This window comes from Zalophus californianus, chromosome 2, assembly GCF_009762305.2.
Source record: "Zalophus californianus isolate mZalCal1 chromosome 2, mZalCal1.pri.v2, whole genome shotgun sequence".
Classification (NCBI taxonomy): Eukaryota; Metazoa; Chordata; class Mammalia; order Carnivora; family Otariidae; genus Zalophus; species Zalophus californianus.
In genome coordinates, this window is record NC_045596.1 from 132,552,141 (window position 1) to 132,576,963 (window position 24,823).

At 36.2% G+C, this 24,823-nt stretch overlaps 1 pseudogene; it reads left to right on the top strand.

Moving 5' to 3' along the window:
* The first annotated feature begins 1,048 nt into the window (after nt 1–1,048).
* On the top strand, nt 1,049–1,174 carry LOC113926144 (annotated as a pseudogene).
* The last annotated feature ends 23,649 nt before the right edge of the window (nt 1,175–24,823 follow it).

Here is a 24,823-nt window from a genome sequence, read left to right on the forward strand (position 1 = left end):
TTTGCTTTATTTCATGATAGTTTGCTAGGGTTACCATTACAAAATACTATAGATGGTGTGGCTTAAACAACAGATTTTTTTTTTTCTACGATTTTGGAGGCTGGAAATCCAAGTTCAATGTGTCAGCAGATTTGGTTTCTCATAAGGGCCTCTCTTTTTGGCTTGCAGACAGCTGCCTCCTCACTGTGTCCTCACATGGCCACCCCTCAGTCTGTGTGTGTATGTGCCCAAATATCTTAGAAATTGACTTAGAAATCCAGTCATATTGGATTAGGGTCCACCCGTATGCCCTCATTTTACTTTGTCTTCTAGGACCTTCCCTACCTCCATAAATAGTCACATTCTGAGATATTGGGTGTTAGGACTTCAATATATGAATTTTGGGGTGCACAGATCAGCACATAACGGGGGGGCATTAGAAACGATCAAAATCAGTTGCAAAATACATTAAGTACACCAATGATACATTTCAAAGAAAACTTATCTCAGTTTATTGTCTTAAGAAATAAACTTACATCATAATTGATTTTCCTCAAAGCTAACACACACTCTTCTAGTCAATCTGCTCTTAATATCGTGCCATGGCTATGCAACATCAAGTTTGTCTCACTGGGGAGTTGGTGCAGGGAATGCCAGTCGGCTTAAGCAAGTGAAGGTTTATCTTCACAAGTAAAAGAAACACTCTAGTGTGGGGCTAAGACTTTGGAACCAGGCAGTGTCTTCCCAGTTGTATCACCCTGGGTAAACGAGCTAACCTCTCTAGACCTCAGCTTTCTCAAAAGGAAGATTCAGCAAAACCTAATGACAACAGGCTATACTGTCAGGCACTGTTCTAAATGCTGGGATTTATCAATTTACTAAACAGAGCTTTGCTCTGATGGGATATTAGAATGTCGGTGAGTGCTAGGGCAAACAGAAAAAGAAAAACAAGATACAGGGAATGGAGTGGAAGAGTAGTAATTTTAAATATTAAGTGACCAGGGGAAGTGTCATTCAGAAGGTAAAGTTAGTGAATGGATTAGTAATAGGTGCTTAAAAATGTGAGCCAATCACTTCTCGGCCTTTTGGCTAAGATCAAGTGTAGTATCTGTTCTTATCAGTTTAAAAATGTGAGCCAAGTGAGATAGTAGTTTGCCCAGCCCTATCATAAAATAATAAAGCATATATATCCTCTATGTTTTAGTTCTGCTTTTTCATGCTTCAGTTATTTCAATGGTGAGGAGAAGGAGCATGTGTCAGTGATAATTAGTTAATTAATTGTATGGTTATGTCAGAGAAGTCCTGGCACCAAATATGATCAAACAGTTGGGGAATTACAAGCTTACCTATAGGTTATTGTTAGTTTTGTTTTCTAAAACCTTTCTTTTACTACATTTACGCATATGTAGAGGTGAAATAAAAGAGGGCAAGTGAGTTATTGCCATAAGAAAATATGTGTGCTGGGGCGCCTGGGTGGGTCAGTCAGTTAAGCGTCTGCCTTCGGCTCAGGTCATGGTCTCAGGATCCTGGGATCGAGCCCCATATCAAGCTCCCTGCTCCGTGGGGAGTCTGCTTCTCCCTCTCCCTCTGCCCCTTCCTCCATCTCGCTCCACCTGCTCTCTTTCTCACTCTGCTCTCTAATAAATAAATAAAATCTTAAAAAAAAAAGAAAATGTGTGTGCTTATTTTTCTTTTAAAGTGCACCTGTTCATGTATTCAGGTGAGGAAAGCATGTGCTAGATGAGGGACAATGTATACATATTCCAAAGACTGTATATGTGTATGCAAAATACCAAGTATTTTCAGTAATATAACTTTGTAATTAGAAATAGATGAGAAAGGTGCTAAATTGTTTTTGGAACAATTCTTAGGTTCACTGAACTGAAAAGAAAAAGATCATTTTTCAACCAACAAATAAATCTGCTGTTTGATATGAATTATACATTGCCTACAGGATTTCATTTGATATGTTATGCATTTGTTCCTTCTGGACATTTCCCTAAGACCTTATCCAAATGAAAGATTGTGGGCTTTTCGAAGAAGAAAGTGGATAAGACATAATCTACTAAATATTTCACAAATGAAAGAGGTTAAGCACCAAGTATATTAGTTATGAGAAATCATATTTTGTATTTTGAACTGAGTATTTTATCCAGTAAGACTCTGAAATGGCTTTATTACATAATTTGTATAAGTGTAGCCAATCATCAGAAATATGTATAACACATTTAATCAGTAAAGGAACTCTTTTTTATTATGATTTTATTGACTGTATTCCCTATAGTATACTTTTCATCCCTGTGACTTAGTTATTTTATAACTGGAAGTTTGTACCTCTAATCCTCCTCACTTATCTCTCCTACCCCACAGCCCCCCTCTCTGGCAACCACCAATTTGCTTTCTATATTTATGAGTCTGTTTCTATTGTTACTATTATTGTTGTTTGTTTAGGGTTTTTTTTTGTTCCTTTGTTTTGTTTTTTTATATTCCCATATAAGTGAAATCACATAATATTTGTCTATGTCCTTATGACTTATTTCACTTAGCCTATGTTTCAGTGAATGGCAAGATTTCATTCTTTTTTATGACCAATAATATTCCGTTGTTTTTATATACCACATCTTCTTTATCCATTAATCTATCGAGAGACACTTAAGTTGCTTCCATACCTTGGCTATTGTAAATAATGCTTCAGTAAACATAAGGGTGCATATATGTTTTCAAATTAGTGTTTTCGTTTTCTTCAAGTAAATACCCAGAAATGGAATTACTGGATTGTATTTTATTTCTATTTTTATTTTTTGAGGAACCCTTATACTGTTTTACATAGTGGTTGCACCAATTTACATTCGCACCAACAGTGCGTGAGGGTTCCTTTTTCTCTACATCCTCTCCAACACTTGTTTCTTGTCTTTTTGTTACTAGTCATTGTGACAGATGTGAGGTGATATGCCATTGTGGTTCTGATTCGCATTTCCCTGATTAGTGATGTTGAGCCTCTTTTCATGTGTCTGGTACCATCTGTATGTCTTCTTTGGAAAAATGTCTATTCAGGTCCACAGAACATTTTTAACCAGATTATTTGGGATTTTCTTGGTGTTCATTTGTAGGAGGTATTTATATATTTTGCATGTTAATCTCTTATCAGATATATCATTTGCAAATATCTTCTCCCATTCAGTAAGCTTGCCTTTTCATTTTGTTGATGGTTTCCTTTGAAGATTTTATTTAATTATTTGACAGAACGAGAGAGCAGGAGAGCACTAGCAGTGGAAGCAGCAGAGGGAGAGGAAGAAGCAGGCTTCCTGCTGAGCAGGGAGCCCGAACGTGGGACTCGATCCCAGGACCCTGGGATCATGACCTGAGCCGAAAGAAGACGCTTAACCGACTGAACCACCCAGGCACCCTTGATGGTTTCCATTGCTGTTGAAAACCTTTTTATTTTGGTGTAGTTCCAATTGTTTATTTTTCTTTTGTTTCCCTTGCCTGGGGAGACATATACAGAAAAATATTGCTAGGGCCCACGTCCATGAGTTTACTGCCTATCTTTTCTTTTAGGACTTTTATGATTTCAGGTCTCATATTAAGGTATTTAATCCATTTTGAGTTAGTTTTTCTGTATGATGTAAGAAAGTGGTCCAGTTTCATTATTTTGCATGTAGCAGTTCACTTTCCCCAACACTGTTTATTGAAGAGGCTGTCTTTTCCCTGTTGTATATTCTTGGCTCCTTTGTCACAGATTAATTGACCATATAAATGTGGGTTTATTTCTGGGCTTTCTATTCTATTCCATTGATCTATGTGTCTATTTTTGTGCCAGTACCGTACTGTTTTGATTACTACAGCTAAAATAACTCTTACTGTTTTCTGTCAGCAGCAAATATTTATGAAATAAAAACAATAACTCAAAGTGACTCAAAGTTTTAATTAATCACATAGGTAGTGTGTTTCTAAGTATTCTAGTATCTCATTGAATTTTACTTATAAAATATAAATTATTTGGAGTTTCTAATAATTCTTGAAACTATGTAGGACAACATCATGTAGGTAAATTTTAGATATGTTGAAATTATCTTTAAATTCATATTGTATAGTCAAATTTTTCTGGAAGGTCCTTTTCCTCTGATTTTCTTTTTTCTATCCTGTTTCCCCTGCTGTCAGAGTCATTAATGTATGTATTAGGTGGAAGAAATATCTTTGATTAAATTAATGAAAGTATGTGTTATTAACTCATCTGTCTTAAATATTGTTTGTTCTTTTTCTTGGTAATGTGAGAACCTTATTTGCATAAAATCTGGAACATTACTGAAATAATTCAGATAGGCCTCACACATGATAAATGGCAACTTCATTCAGAAACATACAGAGGAGCTAATCAAAAGGTGATGTTTTCTGTTTGTTAATAGATTTGAACACAATGTGAAAGGGCCTCTGGAACTATAAGCCTGCAATAGACAGGATTTTCCCTTCTTAGCAATATGCTCTAGGCTCAAGCTCAGTGAGAGAGATACAATTTCCATCTCTGCCTTTCATTAAGGAATATCTTTACACCAAGACAGTGCTAAGAAATGGCCTGAATGCTGGTCTGCTATGCAGGGCCAGAAAAGACTGACCAAAGGGAAATCATGAATGTGAACGATCACAACTGTGACTAGAAACATGCTAAAATCAGCTTGTTTTTTTGCTTCCTTAAGAAAGTACTTATTAACATGTACTTATTAACAACTGAAACTGAAAGTTTCTCCTCAGATCAAATACTCAAAACTCAAAAAATACCAAAATACTGAAATAATGGGAATTTGAATGCACTGTCTACACTCACCCTACAATAACATACTATAGTCAGGTTTATTGTGACTTATTTATTGTGTCAAAAATTATTCATAAATATGGATAGGTATTTATCTAATTTGTTTGTACTACTTGAATTTTGACATATTAAAAGGAAAACTCTTCAGTGAATCATGGAACACTACATCAGAAACTAATGATGTGGAATCAGGAGCAAGATGGCAGAGGTATAGGAGACCTGGATTTCGTCTGGTCTCAGGAATTCAGCTGAATGGGGATCAAACCATTCTGAACACCTACGAACTCAACAGGAGATCGAAGAAAAGAGTAACAACAACTCTCTGAACAGAAAAGCGACCACTTACTGGAAGGTAGGATGTGCGGAGAAGTGAATCCGAGGCGATATTCGGGAGGATAGACGGCGGGGGAGGGGGCCTCCTCCAGCCGCTTCTGGCAAGTGATAGAGCCGCAGAGCACAAAATCGGAACTTTTAGAAGTCGGCTCCGCTGAGGGACGTCGCTCCAGTGGCTAAGCGGGAGGTGGAACCCTCGCGGGACAGTGTGGTCTCAAGACCATCGGGGTCACAGAAAGACCGGGGGTGCCTGAGTGCGTCAGAGCTCCCAGGTATTGGAGCGGGGAAGGCGGCTGCAGAGACGGAGCCGAGGCGCGGGCTCTCAGCTCGGGGTTGCCATAAACTGTGATCCGAGGCACAGTCGGGCCACTGCTCCTCCAGCAGGGACCCAACAAGCGGCAGAGCAGGGGAGACTCCCCTTCCTCCCTGGGGAGGGATGCCGTGGGAGCGCACCTCAGGGATCTGCTGGGTTTGGAGACTCCACACCGAGTCAGGTGCCAGAGATAGAAACACACGGTCACAGGCCGGGTGAGCACGGAGTGCAGCCGGAGACTAGGGAGACAGGAGTGAATGACTGCTTTTCTCTGGGGGTGCACTGAGGAGCGGGGCCCCAAGTTCTTGGCTCCTCCAGGCAGAGATTGGGAGGCCACCATTTTCACTCTCATCCTCCAAAGCTGTATCGATAGCTTGCAGGGAACGAAAGCTCCCGAGAGCAAACGCGAGCAGATTGCTTAGCCCGGACGACAAGGGTGGGGCAATTCCGCCTCCGGCAAAGACATTTGGGAACCATGGCAACAGGCCCCTCCCCCAGAAGATTAGCACGAACAGCCAGCCAGACCAAGTTTACCGATCAAGGAGAACGGGAGAACTCCAGCGCTAGGGGAATAATGCACATAGAATTCAGGGCTTTTTTACCATGATTCATTAGTTTTTCAAAGTTAATTTTTTTAACTTTTTTTTTTGAATTTTTCTTTTTCCCTTTTTCAACCAACATCTTATCAATCCCTTTCTTAAAAAAACATTTTTATTTTTCATTTTTAGATCATATTCTATCCCTTCATAGAAGTTACCCTTATTTTTGGCATATATATATAAGTTGTTCTCTCTTTAAAATTTTGAGATACAGTTTCTTCTAACAGATCAAAATATACCCTAAATCACTAGTGTATGGCTTTGTTCTAGTCTCCTGCCTGATCACATTCTCTCCCCCCTTTTTTTTAATCTTCTTCTTTCTATTTTCAAACAACTTTTTATCTTATCAATTCCTTTTATAAAATCTTTTATAATTTTCATCTTTACAGTCATCTTCCATCCCTTCATTGTATCAACCCTTATTTTGTACATAAATAGTCTTTCTTTCTTTACAATTTTAGGAGGAACTTTCTTCTAAAAGACCAAAATACACCCAAAATCTAGTGTGTGGCACTGATCTAAGTACCAGCCTGATCATATTTGATCATATTCTGGTTTTTTTGTTTTGTTTTGTTTTGTTTTTGTTTGTTTTTATCTTTTTCTTTTTTTTCTCTTTCTTTCTTTCCCTTTCTTTGCCGCTGGTTTCAGGTCTTTTCTGATTTGTTTAGAGTATATTTGCTGGGGACATTGTTAACCTGTTAGCATTTTGTTCTCTCATTCATCTGTTCTCCTCTGGACAAAATGACAAGAAGAAAATAATAAAAACACCTCAGCAAAAGGAACAAGAAGTAGTACCGTCTGCCAGGGACCTACTCAATACGGACATTAGTACGATGTTGGACCTAGAGTTCAGAATCATGATTTTAAAGATACTAGCTGGGCTTGAAAAAAGCATGGAAGTTATTAGAGACACCCTTCCTGGAGAAATAAAAGAACTAAAAACTAACCAAATCGAAATCAAAAAGGTTATTAAAGAGGTGCAATAAAAAATGGGGGCACTAACTGCTAGGATAAATGAGGCAGAAGAGAGAAACAGCGATATAGAAGACCAAATGATGGAAAATAAGGAAGCTGAGAAAAAGAGATGAACAACTACTGGGTCACTAGGGCAGAATTCGAGAGATAAGCGATAAATAAGATGAAACAACATTAGAATAATTGGGATCCCAGAGGAAGAAGAAAAAGAGAGAGGGGCAGAAGGTATAAGGGAGCAAATTATAGCAGAGAACTGCCCTAATGTGGGGAAGGAAACAGGCATCAAAATCCAGGAGGCACAGAGAACCCCTCTCAAAATCAATAAAAATAGGTCAACACCCCGACATCTAATAGTAAAACTTACGAGTCTCAGAGACAAAGAGAAAATCTTGAAAGCAGCTCGGGAGAAGAGATATGTAACCTATAAAGGTAGAAACATTAGATTGGCAACAGACCTATCCACAGAGACCTGGCAGGCCAGAAAGGACTGACATGATATCTTCAGAGTACTAAATAAGAAAAATATGCAGCCAAGAATACTATATCCAGCTAGGGTGTCATTGAAAATAGAAGGAGAGATAAAAAGCTTCCAGGAAAAACAAAAACTAAAGGAATTTGCAAACACGAAACCAGCCCTCCAAGAAATATTGAAAGGGGTCCTCTAAGCAAAGAGAGAGCCTAAAAGCAGCATAGACCAGAAAGGACCACAGACAATAAACAGTCACAGTCACCTTACAGGCAATACAATGGCACTAAATTCATATCTTTCAATATTTACCCTGAATGTAATGGGCTAAATGCCCCAATCAAAAGACACAGGCTATCAGATTGGATTAGAAAACAAGACCCATCGATATGCTGTCTGCAAGAGACTCATTTTGGACCAAAAGACACTCTGAGATTTAAAGTGAGGGGGTAGAAAACCATTTACCGTGCTAATGGACAACAAAAAAAGCTGGGGTGGCAATCCTTATATCAGACGAATTAGATTTTGAAACAAAGACTGTAATAAGAGTTGAGGAAGGACACTATATCCTACTTAAAGGGTCTATCCAACAAGAAGATCTAACAATTGTAAATACCTATGCCCCTAACATGGGAGCAGCCAATTATATAAGGCAATTAATAACAAAAGCAAAGAAACACATTGACAACAATACAATAATAGTGGGGGACTTTAACACCCCCCTGACTGAAATGGACAGATCATCTAAGCAAAAGATCAACAAGGAAATAAGGACTTTAAAGGAAACACTGGACCAAATGGACTTCACAGACATATTTAGAACATTCCATCCCAAAGCAATGGAATACACATTCTTCTCTAATGCCCATGGAACATTCTCCAGAATAGATCACATTTAGGTCACAATCAGGTCTCAACTGGTACAAAAGATTGGGATTATTCCCTGCATATTTTAAGACCACAATGCTTTGAAACTAGTACTCAATCACAAGAGGAACATCAGAAAGAACTCAAATACATGGAAGCTAAAGAGCATCCTACTAAAGAATGAATGGGTCAATCAGGAAATTAAAGAAGAATTTAAAAAAATACATGGAAACCAGTGAAAATGAAAACACAACTGTTCAAAATCTTTGGGATACAGCAAAGGCAGTCCTAAGAGGAAAGTATATAGCAATACAAGCCTTTCTCAAGAAACAAGAAAGGTCTCAAATACACAACCTAACCCTACACCTAAAGGAGCTAGAGAAAAAACAGCAAATAAAGCCTAAACCCAGCAGGAGAAGAGAAATCATAAAGATCAGAGCAGAAATCAATGAAATAGAAATGGAAGAACAGTAGAACATATCAATGAAACTAGGAGCTGGTTCTTTGGAAGAATTAACAAGATTGGTAAACCCCTGGCCAGACTTATCCAAAAGAAAAGAGAAATGACCCAAATCAACCAAATCATGAATGAAAGAGGAGAGATCACAACCAACACCAAAGAAATACAAACAATTATAAGAACATATTATGAGCAACTCTATGCCAGCAAATTAGATAACCTGGAAGAAATGGATGCATTCCTAGAAATGTATCAACTACCAAAATTGAACCAGGAAGAAATAGAAAACTTGAAAAGACCTATAACCACTAAGGAAATTCAAGCAGTCATCAAATATCTCCCAACAAACAAAAGCCCAGGGCCAGATGGCTTCCCAGAGGAATTCTACCAAACATTTCAAGAAGAATTAATACCTATTCTCCTGAAACTGTTCCAAAAAATAGGAATGGAAGGAAAACTTCCAAACTCATTTTATGAGGCCAGCATTACCTTGATCCCCAAACCAGGCAAAGATCCCATCAAAAAGGAGAATTACAGACCATTACCTTTGATGAACACGGATGCAAAAATTCTCACCAAAATACTAGCTAATAGGATCCAACAGTACATTAAAAGGATTATCCACCATGACCCAGTGGGAATTATCCCTGGGCTGCAAGGTTGGTTGAACATCCACAAATCAATCAACGTGATACAATACATTAACAAAAGAAAGAACAAGAATCATATGATCCTCTCAATAGATGCAGAAAAAGCATTAGACAAAGTACAGCATCCTTTCTTGATCAAAACTCTTCAGAGTAGAGGGATAGAGGGTACACACCTCAATAACATAGAAGCCATCTATGAAAAACCTACAGCAAATATCATTCTCAATCGGGAAAAGCTCTCAGCTTTTCCCCTAAGGTCAGGAACACGGCAGGGATGTCCACTGTCACCACTGCTATTCAACATAGTATTAGAAGTCCTAGCCACAGCAATCAGACAACAAAAAGAAATCAAGGCATCCAAATCGGCAAAGAAGAAATCAAACTCTCACTCTTTGCAGATGATATGATACTGTATGTGGAAAACCCAAAAGACTCCACCCCAAAACTTCTAGAACTCATACAGGAATTCAGTAAAATGGCAGGATATAAAATCAATGTACAGAAATCAATGGCATTCCTATACACCAACAACAAGACAGAAGAGAGACAAATTAAGGAGTCGATCCCATTTACAATTGCACCCAAAACCATAAGATACCTAGGACTAAATCTAACCAAAGAGGCAAAGGATCTGTACTCAGAAAAGTATAAAATCCTCAAGAAAGAAATTGAGGAAGACACAAAGAAATGGAAAAACGTTCCATGCTCATGGATTGGAAGAACAAACATTGTGAAGCTGTCAATGCTACCTAGAGCAATCTACACATTCAATGCAATCCCTATCAAAATACCAACCACTTTTTCAAAGAAATGGAACAAATAATCCTAAAATTTGTATGGAACCAGAAGAGACCCCGAATAGCCAGAGGAATCTTGAAAAAGAAAAACAAAGCTGGCAGCATCACAATTCCGGACTTCTATAAACTGTCATCATCAAGACAGTATGGTACTGGCACAAAAACAGAGCCATAGATCATTGGAACAGAATAGAGACCCCAGAAATGGACCCTCAACTCTATGGTCAACTCATCTTTGACAAAGCAGGAAAGAATGTCCAATGGAAAAAAGACAGTCTCTTCAACAAATGGTGTTGGTAGAATTGGACAGCCACATGGAGAAGAATGAAATTGGAACATTTCCTTACACCACACACAAAAATAGACTCCAAATGGTTGAAAGACCAAAACGTGAGACAGGAGTCCATCAAAATCCTAAAGGAGAACACAGGCAGCAACCTCTTAGACCTCAGCCACAGCAACTTCTTCCTAGAAACATCGCCAAAGGCAAGGGAGCGAGGGCAAAAATGAACTATTGGGATTTCATCAAGATAAAAAGCTTTTGCACAGCAAAAGAGACAGTCCACAAAACCAAAAGACACCTGACATAAATGGGAGAAAATATTTGCAAATGACGTATCAGATAAAGGGCTAGTATCCAAAATCTATAAAGAACTAATCAAACTCACCCTCAAAGAACAAACAATCCAATCCAGAAATGGGCAGACATGAACAGACATTTTTCCAAAGAAGACATCCAAATGGCCAACAGACACATGAAAAAGTGCTCAACATCACTCGGCATCAGGGAAATCCAAATCAAAATCTCAGTGAGATACCACCTCACAGCAGTCAGAATGGCTAAAATTAATAAGTCAGGAAATGACAGATGTTGGTGGGGATGCGGAGAGAGGGGAACCCTCCTACACTGTTGGTGGGAATGCAAGCTGCTGCAACCACTCTGGAAAACAGTATGGCGGTTCCTCAAACAGTTGAAAATAGAGCTACCATATGATCCAGCAATTGCACTACTGGGTATTTACCACAAAGATACAAATGTAGGGATCTGAAGGGGTACGTGCACCCCAATGTTTATAGCAGCAGTGTCCACAATAGCGAAACTGTGGAAAGAGCCAAGATGTCCATTGACATATGAATGGATAAAGAAGAAGTGGTATATATACACAATGGAATATTATGCAGCCATCAAAAGGAATGAGATCTTGCCATTTGCAAGGACGTGGATGGAACTGGAGGGTGTTACGCTGAGTGAAATAAGTCAATCAGAGAAAGACATGTATCATATGACCTCACTGATATGAGGAATTCTTAATCTCAGGAAACAAACTGAGGGTTGCTGGAATGGTGGGGGGTGGGAGGGATGGGGTGGCTGGGTGATAGACATTGGGGAGGGTATGTCCTATGGTGAGTGCTGTGAAGTGTGTAAGACTGTTGAATCACAGATCGGTACCTCTGAAACAAATAATGCAATATATGTTTGAAAAAAAGAAAAAGAAGAAGATAGCAGGAGGTGAAGAATGAAGTGGAGTAAATGGAGGGGAGATGAACCATGAAAGACGATGGCCTCTGAAAAACAAACTGAGGGTTCTAGAGGGGAGGGGGTCGGGGGAGCGGTTAGCCTGGTGATGGATATTAAAGAGGGCACGTTCTGCGTGGAGCACTGGGTGTTTTGCATAAACAATGAATCATGGAACACTACATCAAAAACGAATGATGTAATGTATGGTGATTAACATAACAATAAAAAAGAAAAAAAAGAAAAAACTAATGATGTAATGTATGGTGATTAACATAACATAATAAAAATAAATAAATAAAACCAAACTCTGGGGAAAGAAAAATGGAAAACTCTTTTTAGACATTGTTTTAATGGGTAATCTCAGGAAGTAATTATGGTTATTTATCTTTATCTCTATAAAGATATAATTTCCATTTTTTATATATACTAAGATTCATATGCATCTGTGTACACATGTAAGTGTATATATGTATACATATAGCATGTGTGTGCGTATGCATGTGTATCCAGAAGAAACTGCCTGTTGTCAAAAGAAAAAATAAAAAATCAATGACCCAGAAGGAAAAGACACTGAGAAGTAGCGTCATGTAACCGCTAAGTTTGAAATGTTGGAATCAAATAGAATTTGGTTCAATTCCAACTTTGCATTTTGCTAATAGGTGCCTTGAGGATGTCTCTAGCCTGAATTTCATTTGACTCTTATGTTTACTGGGAATAATAATATGTGCCTCCCAGGGCTGTTGTGAGGACTCAATTAATTAATGCATATAAAACTGTTTTATATTCCCTTTTATCTTCAATCTTTCCTCGTTTCCTTTTTTTCATAAAGTTTTTATATCTTTTCATTTCTATGAGGTGAGAATTCTGTACTCAACACCCACACAGATAAATGCACCATAAATGTGTGGAAATAGTCCAGAAGGAAGCATTCAAAGCTGTCTTTTTAATTACCTTGCAAAGGGCCATCTCGACAGCAGGGTGTGCATAGGTAAGGGAGGAGTGGAAAGGGTTGGTTCAGAGGTGAGTTTGTATTGTATCCTGCATATGTGATTTTATTCTAAAAAAAAAAAAAAGCATGCATTCATATATTATTTGCACAATTTCAGATGAGTTAACATTTGGGGCAAAAATAAGATTGACTTAAAAAATAATACATTATATGTTAAAAAAAAAAAGAAGATAGCAGGAGGGGAAGATGAAGGGGGGAAATTGGAGGGGGAGACGAACCATGAGAGACTATGGACTCTGAGAAACAAACTGAGGGTTCTAGAGGGGAGGGGGTCGGGGGAGGGGTTAGCCTGGTGATGGATATTAAAGAGGGCACGTTCTGCGTGGAGCACTGGGTGTTATGCACAAACAATGAATCATGGAACACTACATCAAAAACTAATGATGTAATGCGTGGTGATTAACATAACATAATAATAAAAAAAATTACTTAAACTATCTTTTAAACAAATTGTACAGGGAAAAGTGTCACTAACAGAAAAATATTCTTCATAATTTTTTTCAAATTGGGTATAGCATTCTGTTTTGTTTCTCTGATATATATATCATTACATATATCATGCATATTATATATATCAATATATATCAATATATATTTATTATATGCACACACATGCACACACATATATATGCCATCTTCTTATTCAGTCATTAAGATGATTGGGTGGAAGGAGAAAAACCACTCGTAGTTGCAGTGATCCTTCTGTGGTGGATGAGATTTGAGTTAATGCGGTGAGGGGTCTTTTTAGGGAGTGTGGTTAATACGGGACAGGCTGGGCAGATGAAAAGACCACCAGAGGAGAGTGATGTGTGTAACAGTAATAGTTTAGCAAGGCTAAAGCATACTATGTATGTTAAGGAATGTTGAGTTCTAAGGTTTAAAATGTGGTTTGTAACTAAATTGTATAATAATCACCATACATTATGTCATTATATGCAAACAGTGAATCATGGAACACTACATCAAAAACTAATGATGTAATGTATGGGGATTAACATAACGTAACTAAATTGTATGAGAATTCTTTTCAGAAACATGTTTTTAAGTATATGGTTATTAAGTATATAATTTAATAGAATGCTATGCTGGAAGTTAAGAACAAGCTAATTTAGTAATGGTGTTCAATCAGTGGCTCTATCATTTTGCTCAAAATTAGATGCTTACATTTACTCTCCAAATTGATGCTTTAGCAAAGCCCTGAATTAAGACATTACTTAGTGTCATGGCTTGAATCATTTACTATAACTTTTCCTCACATTTTGACATTTGCTTATTATACTCTTATCTTAAAGATTTGGAGACATTGAAGAGATTGTAGAGATTTATCAATTTCAGATCATTAATTTTATATATAAGGGAAATGGATTTAAAAGAGAGAAAATAAACTCAAAATAACAGAGCTAATTAATAAAAGAGGCTACAAAACAACAAACAGGTCTCTAGAGTTCCAGTTTAGCACTCTCTTTCACGTGGATATTAGGGGGAAAAAATGAGAATGATGAACAAGCCTGCAATTCTTGGCTTTAGACAAGCTTTGGACAAATAAATATTTTAGAGCAGCAATGTAAAGCAGGGAATAGACCATGAGTGTGATACTGATGCATATCTTGTTTATTCCATGGAGCTTTCTGATCTAATGAGGTTCTTAATTATAACTTTTGAAACAAGTAACCAAACGGGCAATCCTTTTGTTTTCTAAGAAGGGTCATTAATGGCCTTTATGGCCACTTAGATCCTGGGGCCCATGCCCAGCTTGTGAGACTAAGCCTGCATGGGGTCCTGAAACTGAGAGAATTGATGGAGTTGGTAGATGGTGCCTCCACTTCTTTCTTTGAAATTGACTTCACAGTGTGTACTTTAGTCTTCAGTTTGATTGGCCCATGTGGGTAGATATGGAAGATTTATTTTTTATGCACTGTTTTCGTTATTTAGATTCCCCAGCCAATTTTGGAAAGCCATCTACAAGTTCTCTGAACCTTATATTTGTTCATACATTATACCTGTTTTTATACCTATTTTAGACTCTTGATTATCAAAAGAGCTAATTCACATAAAAGGATTTGTGCATTAGAAAAAAATCACTAAGACATATTTTATATCTACTTGAAATACTATATAATGCTAATAATTAGGAGTTGTTATACTTTTCAACATTATAAAACATGCAAAGTGGTATGTTCTTGCCTATTAAACATACTTCTAATAATTGATAAACTTATACAAGAGGAGTCCATGAAGAGCAAGTTAAAATATTTATTATAAAAATCTGGAATTCATTGTGAGATTTCCAATGCTCATTGGCATAAATAAATATTTTACATTTTAAATGGACTCTAGTTAAATTTAGAATATCTTTAATCCCACATCTCTGGAGTGACACTTTGTTAGGCACCAGGGCATTTATAGATAGTGGGGAACCTGGTGCATTTCTTTAAGAAGCATCTGGAGGCAGAAGAACAAGTATATAATTGCTTTGCCCAAAGCACCTTCAATGTGCTTGAAAGATCAAGCAAGGGAGATATATTTTCAAAAAGCGTAATTCAGTTAACCGTGGCATATGAGATACGGTCTGCAGAACAAACAGACTTGTAAAGAAAGCTAAGAATTCAGTGAGATTAGAAATACAGCTAATCTTTTAATACAGCTGATTAACCAAAGACCTTTCCCTACCTTATATTTTCCTTTGCAATTAATTCCCATTCGGCCTTTTTGAACTAATACTTCTGTAATACATCTCTTCTTTTTTTTTCTCAATCACACATTGCTTCTTAACTGAGCCAGCTGCTTATCAAGGCACAGCTTAAATATAGATTCTTCAGTACTAAATATTGCCTAACTTAGTGGCATTACATTAGACAGATTTCAGAAAAAAGGTGTTGTGCCTTTAAATACATTCTTTTGCTTAAATTGAATTTTCCTTTTAGCAAATCAATGGGATAGCTTTTGTGGCAAAATATCTTTTCTACTATCAGCCATAGAAAGCTTAGAGATAAAATAGTATTTAATAGGTGCTATTTTAGAACAGTTGGTAATTGACATAAAACAGCAACACTAACCTGCTATATAATTCTCTTATTTCTTGTAAGAGTTCAGTATTTTTTCATATTATATTTGATTTGGATAATAATACGATGCATTATTCAGATGGTGCACTTACCCAAAGCAAGGCATAGAGATAATTCTTTTAGAGTGTTTGAAAAGGTTGCTTCTATAAAAATCATGTCTTTGTCCAGAAGTTATATCTTTCTTAAGAGGGGACATAGAACATGTGGTAGACAGTGATCCCCAAAATGATTCCTTTCTTTGGCAGAAGAAATTATGGTCACATTCTGTCTCTTTGAAATGATTACACCAACTTTTTACTAAACTTATCTGAATAAAGAAAATTAAAGTATTTTGTAGCTATATTTTGCTTGGTTCACCACAAAAGCCCTAATCTATTAAAGTAAAACCTTCATTTGTGTAAGTGGTTGATAAATTGTCAGTGGGAGGTATAGTTGTAAACTCCTGCTGTACTATAAAGGAATCCAAAGACTAACCCCCCTTACCCAACCCTCCCACCACCAGTGTCATCTACAGGAGCTTAATTTCTACTTATATTGCCATAAAACAAAACAAAACAAAAAGAAAGAAAGGAAAAGAAAAGAAATCCAGAAAGGACTTGAAAACAAATAAAAAGACCTTAATTTTGTATTCGTGGCTTAAAAGAATAGTAAACATGTCATCCAAAGCCAGAAATCCCATGTAGAATATGCCTTTATTCTATAGAATACTTATCATCCAGATAATAAAGGTAGTCTTCCTTCTTGTTATCATCAGAAAAATAACGGTTCTTTCTAAAGGTTGTGATTTTTTTTTTTTTAAGCCATGCATAATTTCTTCTCAGTGTGCCAAAAGCCCAGAAGCACAATGTCTGGCCAAGGTTAATAGCTAGTTTACAATTTCTGGGAGGATATTTCATGTAGGCTTTACAATCATAGGCATTTTTTTATAACCTCATCTGCTTGAAACACTATCAATGACTAATTATCAGAAAGTGCAATTTATTTCAATCTACCTACCAGGTTCTGGGTACTTCTAATGCAGAGGGGAAAATCACAGATATAAAGAAAAGATAAAACAAGAAAGCGGCTGGAGACAGAGAGAAGTGGGGTGAGCTCCAGGATGTGGGGCACTCCAATTGGGAAGAAAAAGAAAGGCAAAATACAAATTTGTATCTCAGAGGTAAAACTGGACCTAAAAGTCCAGTGCTTTATAACTGCTATTTATATACACATGGAGTCTTCACTGAACTTGAAATTTGTGTAGAATTGCTCAAAACCCCTAATCCAAAGGACTAGAGAAACCCCAACATCTCCAAATTATCTTTTTATTCCTGGGGTTTCAGTTCTGGTGCCCACTAGCGTTGTCTCACTTTTATTCTGTATTTTCTGGGAAGGAAGGTAGGAAAGCAGAAGAAAGGTAAGTAGGATAGGAGAGTGGGGGAGGGAGGAAGGGAGGAGGCTAAAGTCAAGGAGTCTAAAGATACTAGAGGATGATTAGAGGACCAGTTATCTACAAATCATTCAGGAAGGAACTCCAATATTATGACATGCGGTCAGCAATTTCAAGGAAACAGAGTGAATTGTGTGTCTACTGGGAGAAGAGCAATATAACCAAAGGTGGAAATTGAGAGGATCTGAGGCATAGTGCATATGTTCTTGCGCTCTATTCTTGCTGTGTTAGAGGATTATATCTGGCATTCAGTGAGAAAGGTAACAGTCATGACAAATTTAGATCGATCATCAGAGGTATGTACATTTTTTCAACCATGTCAGAATTCCCAGTCTACAGACAACATAGGGGAAGAGTTGTGTTGAATCATGGAATTTGAAATAGGTTTGCTTGCTCTCCCATTTATAGACATGGAGAAAGGGTTCCAGTGGGAAAAAAAAAGTCTAAAAAAAACCTAGATTTTCTTTGTTTACTGGAATTTTCTGAAGATTGTAAAATAGCAAGAATTCTCAAGGGCAAATTTGGAAGGATTCTGTTATGACAGAATAAATGCTCCACCTGCAAACAGATTTATTCTTGATGTTATGTATCCTTTATCCTCTGTGGGTCTTTGGAAGTTGTTGTTTTGTGTTGGAAGGAGGATGATATTGACAACAAAATGAGAACATTTGGCTAATTAATTTTTAATAAAATCTGCTCACTTTGAGTAAAGCTTGAATCAAAACATTGTTTGACATCCATAGTAAAATTCTCTATATAAAGTCTCCTGAAATTTTGCTGGCAAAGGTCTTAGTTCCCATGATCTTAGAGTCTATGACTATGGAAAGAATTATTTCAAACATTTCAGAAATTGTTGGCTTAAGTAGATTTTTATGTTTATAAACTAAACACTCTTGCTTGGATATTAGAATATTGGGATTCCAAAATATTTTTCAGAAATAATTTACTTCGCATACTTGTTTCCTAGCTCAGATATTTTTTCTTGAATCATTTACTTTTAAACTTTATTTTTTCCACTGTGAACTTTCAAGTTCATATGTCACGCATATTCCAATGCATTCCACATTTTAAAAGAGAGGAAAATCCCGGTGACTAACCATGTCCAACATTAGTTAGTAATATTCTTTCTCTTTTCTTCGTGTTCATGGCAGACAGAACTACTTACACTCATATATGCAGAAAGAATGCCATGGGGCCAAATGATTCACTGCTTTCCCTCAGTTCAAATCCCTCAAAATACCACTTTCTATCACTTCCTACCCTTCATCACTACTTACCCTCTCCAGAATGCCTGGCCATCTGGAGTTTCCAGCTCATGGAGAACACAACAGCCTGTTACCTTCAGGATGATGCTTTCTGAGGGAGTGTTTTCTTTTATAATTCACTCATCATTTGCATTTTCTTCATATCTGCATCTTCACAATATTACATATCTTTCATAATTTATGGAATCATTTAAATACAAATCTTGGGACAATTTAAATTCTTAATTTAAAAAAATCCCAGTTTTTCTGCAAAATATGAAGATTTGAAGGAGAAAATGTCTATTCACAAACAAAATCTAATCCTTTTGAATGGTGGCTAAAAGCAGGTAGCAAGTTCAATAGGAACATTAGTTTACAAAAGAATGGAGTACATCATTGATCAGTCTTTAAATTCTTGCTTCTCTTCTCTGTCATCTATTCATTCAGGTTTTGATTCTTGATGTGATACCACTTACCTCTATTGCTTTTGGAGAATGTATGTTAAAGTTTTGAATAGGTAATAAACATTCACAAATTTCAAACATTAAAACTATTAAAAGGGGAGAAGTGAAAAGTTCCCTTCCACTATGGGCTAAAAAAGTTTGTGTCCCCCAGAATTCATATGTTGAGGTCCTAATCCCCAATATGGTGGTGTTTTGAAGTGGAGCCTTTGGGAGATGATTGGGTTTAGATGAGGTAATGGAAATAGAGGGCCCGTCATGGGATCGGTGCCCTTACAAGGGGAAAAAGAAACCAGAGCTGTCCAGTACTGTGAGAAATAAGTGGTTGTTTTTTAAGCCACCTATCTGTGATACTTTGTTACAACAACCCAAATTGACTAAGACACCTTTCCCACCTTGATCCCAATCTGCTTTGTTAGCACCTCCACCCAACAGGTCAGCCAGGATTATTTACCTTTTCCTCTCTGGCAGTGATTGTCTTTTCTGTGTCTATGTATGTATGAGCCAGTACAGATTATATATTCTCTTTCCCCCTCCATTTTACACAAATGGTAGCATACTACACTCATTTTTCTGCTTTTTTTTCTCACTTAATAATATATCGGGACATCTTTTCCTATCAGGAAAGAGAAGTTTCTACTCTCTTTATTTGTGGCTGATTAGTATCTCCTTGTAGGAAATCTGATATGTTACTTAACTAACATTAACCTTTTGCTATTAGAGATAATGCTACAATAAAAAAACTTGCACATAAGCTATTTTGCATATTCTCTAGTGTATATGAACAAGGAACTCCTGAAGAATTACTGGTACAAAGATGCATGCATATTACATTTTTCTGGAAACTGTAAAGTTGCCTTTCATAGTTGTTGCACCACTTTACACTTCCACAATAATGTATGAGAATGCGATCCCCACTTCTTCAACCACACCAGTCCTCAAAGACCTTCCTGTTGCGTAGCTGGAGTTACATAGTAAATAGCCACTCACATAGACTACAATATGAGTCAACATCTTGCAAGAAGGCAGTCTATTGACTCTGCACATAATTTTACTATATTGTGGGTTATTAAGCTTTTAGGTTTTTGTCAGTCTGATAAGGATTAAAATGGAATAGTACTATAATTTCAGTTTTTATTTCTCTTACAAATGAGATTCTGCACCTTTTCCTATGCTTAAGGGCACATTTTCTTTTCTGTGACTGGCCTCTCAGTTTTGTCTATGGTATTTTATTGGTTTTCTTACCTCCATGTAAGTTTTATTTATAAATTTTGGAATGATTGAATGTGATATTAGTCATATTATTTTCCCAGTTGGTCTTTGTTTTTTTCACTGTTTTTTTTTCTTCTGTCATATAGTAGCTTCTGATGTCCACATCATTAAATTTACCCATTTTTTTTCATGGTTTCTGGATATTTGTGTCAAATATAGAAAACCCTTTCAAGCTCTGAGTTTATGAAAAAGATCTCTCACCTTTCCTCTCTTACTTAATGATTTCTTTTTTTTTTTAAAGATTTTATTTATTTATTTGACAGAAAGAGAGAGACACAACAAGAGAGGGAACACAAGCAGGGGGAGTGGAAGAGGGAGAAGCAGGCTTCCCATAGAGCGGGGAGCCTGATGTGGGACTTGATCCCAGGACCCTGGGATCATGACCTGAGCTGAAGGCAGACGATTAACCACTGAGCCGCCCAGGCGCCCCTACTTTATGATTTCTTATGTTTAAATCATTACCTTGTTTGGAATTGATCTTTGTGCAAGTGTGAACCCAGCTTGTTTTTCCCCCCAGATCTCAACACAGTTGTTTCAAATATATTTGTTGAATGTACATCGGTCCATATCAGATTTACTTAAAATCGTGTATTAGAGTCATTGTCTGAATTTTTTTACTCTATTGCATTGACCTGTCTCTACAAAGTTTTCACAACTTAAGTTTATATGTTGTGTTAAATGTATTAGGAAAAGTTCCTCTTATTGCTTTTCTTTTCCAGAATTTTAATTAAAAAAAATTTCATATGAATTTGGTATTAATTTATGTAGTTAAATAGTATAATAACTGGGATCATCTTACATTTATTAATCTGTTTATGGAAGGTTGTTGATTTTTCCTATTATTTGCATTTGTTTCATTTTTTATGTACCTTCAAGATAGTTTTAGAGTTTTAATATGGCTCTGCATATTTCTCATTACATATTCCTAGGAATTTTATCTTTGTTGAGTCCTTTTCCATTGTATTTTCTATAGGGTTTATGTTTGACTACTATTGATTTCTGAGTTAATATTCTACTCCACTGTCTCTCAAATCACTGTATATTTTAAGGATTTTTAGCTGGTTTTCTTGCTTTTTTTCAATTTATAGTCATGTAATCTATGAGTAGTGTTATCTCCTTCTTTTTAATTTTCATGTTCTTATTTCTTTTCCGTGTCTAATTGGTAGGCTAATCTTAGTATCTCTGATAATTAGTAATAATAGTATTAATTCTTTAGTACATATATTAGTACAATGTCAAATAATAGAACAAATAAGTATTATTTCTTGTTTCTGACTGTAGAAAAAAATGTTACATATGTTTTACCATTCAGTACAATATTAGTCCTAGTAAGAATAGTTTTTAATCATATTGAGTTTCTATCATCCTTTAAAATTGAATATTTTATTTTTTTACTTTATTTTTCTAAATCAAAAATGAATGTCAAATTTTTTAATTATCAGAATCTATAAAGAAACTACATTTTTCTTAACTTATAAATAAATATTTTAATGTTTCACTGACTTATAATCCTACTCATTTACCTATCAGTAGGAACAAACTATTTTGAAAAATTCCTTTATTTATAATGTTCTTATTTTAAAACCTCTTATTTTTTGTTTCCCTTCTGAGCAAGATAAAGTAAAAGCATGGTTAGAGAATAATGCCATAATGGGAATGAAATATGAACACTTCTGAGTATGTATATTATTTTATTTATTTGTTTCTTTTTTACCAACCTTGCTTCAAGTTTTGGTAAGTATGTACTGGATACTATTTTGCTTTTCTACCTTCTACCCCTACATCCTTGCCTTATTTTTAAAAACTTAGTTGCTTCACAAGTTCTCACTAGAATTAGATGAATAAACCTTACCTGCAGATATTTAAGCTATTAATAGAGATGCCTTTTTGTTTGTTTATCAAGTTTTGCAGGAAATAGATGTCACACTGAAATATAAATATTTTGAGAATATTTTAATAAATAAACCACATATAAAGGTATAAACAGGGCATAAAGAAACCACAAAGGATATTTCATACCCATGGTGCTAGAACAGCAGAGCAGTTGACACAGCAGGTGAAAATAATAAGAGCAGAGTGGTCACCCTACTTCAAAAGACAGAATCCTACAGAAAAGCCCAATTAAAATGAAACAACCCTATTTGATGAACATGGCTGCCTGTGCATGATAGGAGCTAGAGGAATAAATGCCCAACATCACTCTGTGACTTTAGTCTTCTGCTGGGCGAAATCCACCTGGAAATGTCAGGGAGGTCAAGGAAGCTCTTTTTTTGGTCCACAGATCAGCCCCTAAATAGAGAGGACAGTGGGGAACAGTGGAAAATAGATCTGGAGAGACACACAGAACATATCCTGCATATCCTATGTACTTTAACTCTGTCCTCACACTAGGTAAATAAGCTAGGAATATAACGTGAATAACTCAAATATGAGAGAAAAAAAGACATGTTATAATTATCAACTATGGCACAAGTTTCTTCTTTGGGAAGACAAAAACAGAAAATTATTACAGTGCCCTAAGTTATATGTAATCTTATTTAATATTTGTAAGGAAGTCATTGGTAAAATAAAGCATGCTACTTTTAAGAATACATTTTATTTTCTTTTGTTCAAATATGAAAAGTTGCTTTATAACTCCTTCATATTTTAGAAAAGGTCTACGAATTACTTATGATAATGTGGCTTAAGATGTTCAAGTGAGTGTAAATGAAATATTCATAAGTTGGCTACTGTTAAGGATTTCATTGCAGAGTTTGGTTTCTTAAAGTTTTTATTTTTTTCTTTTAAAATCACTGGTTCACATCAGACTTTTACTAGTCTGAAACATGCAGCCACAGATAGAAAAAGTAAACTCTTTAGACCACCCCGCAACTCTATTTCCACACATATAATGCAGCCAGAATGTGTAACTGAAAATAAACTCTGCAAAATAGTGTCCTCAGCATTTTTTTGTACCTGGTATAAGAAATACTTCCTCCAATTGCTAACAAAAATAATATGCCTTAAGAGGAAATAGAGAGATAAGCTAATGATATGTTGGTTATCCTTTTGGATATTGTGATATACAAAAAGGATTTAAATTTCTCCTTAGAAGTTTGTTTCTAGTCCCTCCAAAAATGTTATGTAAATGGAACCGGTTTTAAATGTCAACTTTGTACTTTTTCACAGTTTTCAAATGTGCTTCCTACAGAAAAAGAAAAACAGAAATATCTTCACTGTAAAATATTCAAATTGTTCAAGCATGGAAAATAATTTGAAAAATATTCTGTACTTATTTACAAAATTTCATAGAAAGAGGGGAAGTACTAGAGAAACACAGAATCATTACCGTTGAAGTTCTTTTGCCACTTGGGCTTCACTGGGGAACCAAGAGAAGATATGTTCACACAGTTCATTGGTTGCTCTTCTCCAGCAACATGCCTGACTGGTATCTATTAAGTGAATCTGTTTGAACATCTCAGTGGGATCTCCAAAACTGCTCAAGACTGCTTTTTAAAAAGGTAAAATCATGTGTTATTCAAACATAAAATGACAACTTGTCAAAGGTCTTGTTTCACTCATTAATTAATGAGGAACTCAGTCCGATGTCAAAAGCAGTTCCAGTGAGAATTTGAGTTATAGGAGTTTATATTCTCTACCAGACAAATTTCACTGGCATTGCCAAGAACAGGAATTATTTGCCATGCTGTGGACAGGTAGCATTTGCATTGTAATCCGCTTTCTACAACTTGAATCCTGTCTCTTCAAAATCATTAAATAGCATGGTCATGCAAAGACATTCAAAATTGTACAGCCCTGGAGGATCAGCTAATTCCCTGAGGGCCCATTAGACACTGACAACATTCTACTGACATACTATCCACTAACTTTTTTTTTCATAGATTTCCAAGTCATGGGTGATTTTTTCCTGAAAAAGGCATTATGATGGGGTCAAATCCATCCAAGAGAGACTCAGATGCCAGGTCAGATTAATATTCTTTAGAATAAAAATGATTTTTTCCCATATCCTGGTATCATTAAAATATTTCAGAGGATTCTGTAACTTTACACTTCCAAAACCAATGACACTGTCTCCCATAGCTTGTATCAATAATGATCTTAAAAATATATGCAAGTAGGAAGTTCTATATTCTTTTATTTTAGGTAGTGTTTGCTGGCAGCAACCAAAAGAAATGGGGATGCCTCACATCAGAGTGTGGTCTGGAGTTCTGTGGCTCAGGGTCTAGATGCCTATTCAATATCTTTTCTCTTCTTTTTCAATAAGGTAACTTCTATATTTGTCCAAGTGGAATCTTCAGAGCTAATAATCTACCCACACCCTCCCCCAATTTTTTCAGTTGTTTGGAGATTAAGGTGGCCGAAGTAATGGAAATAGAAATGATTCCCTGGGACCTCAAGAAAATTTCACAAATCTTGGGCTGATAAGCTGGGAAATATTTCTGCTGGTAAATATTCCTCCTTCTTACTGCTGTGTGTGGACTTGATGGTTGGATCAGGAAGATCAGGGAGTTTGGGACATTAGTAATAATGACAGACCACCATACAATCTTTAGCCTGTCTACCTTTGAATTTCAC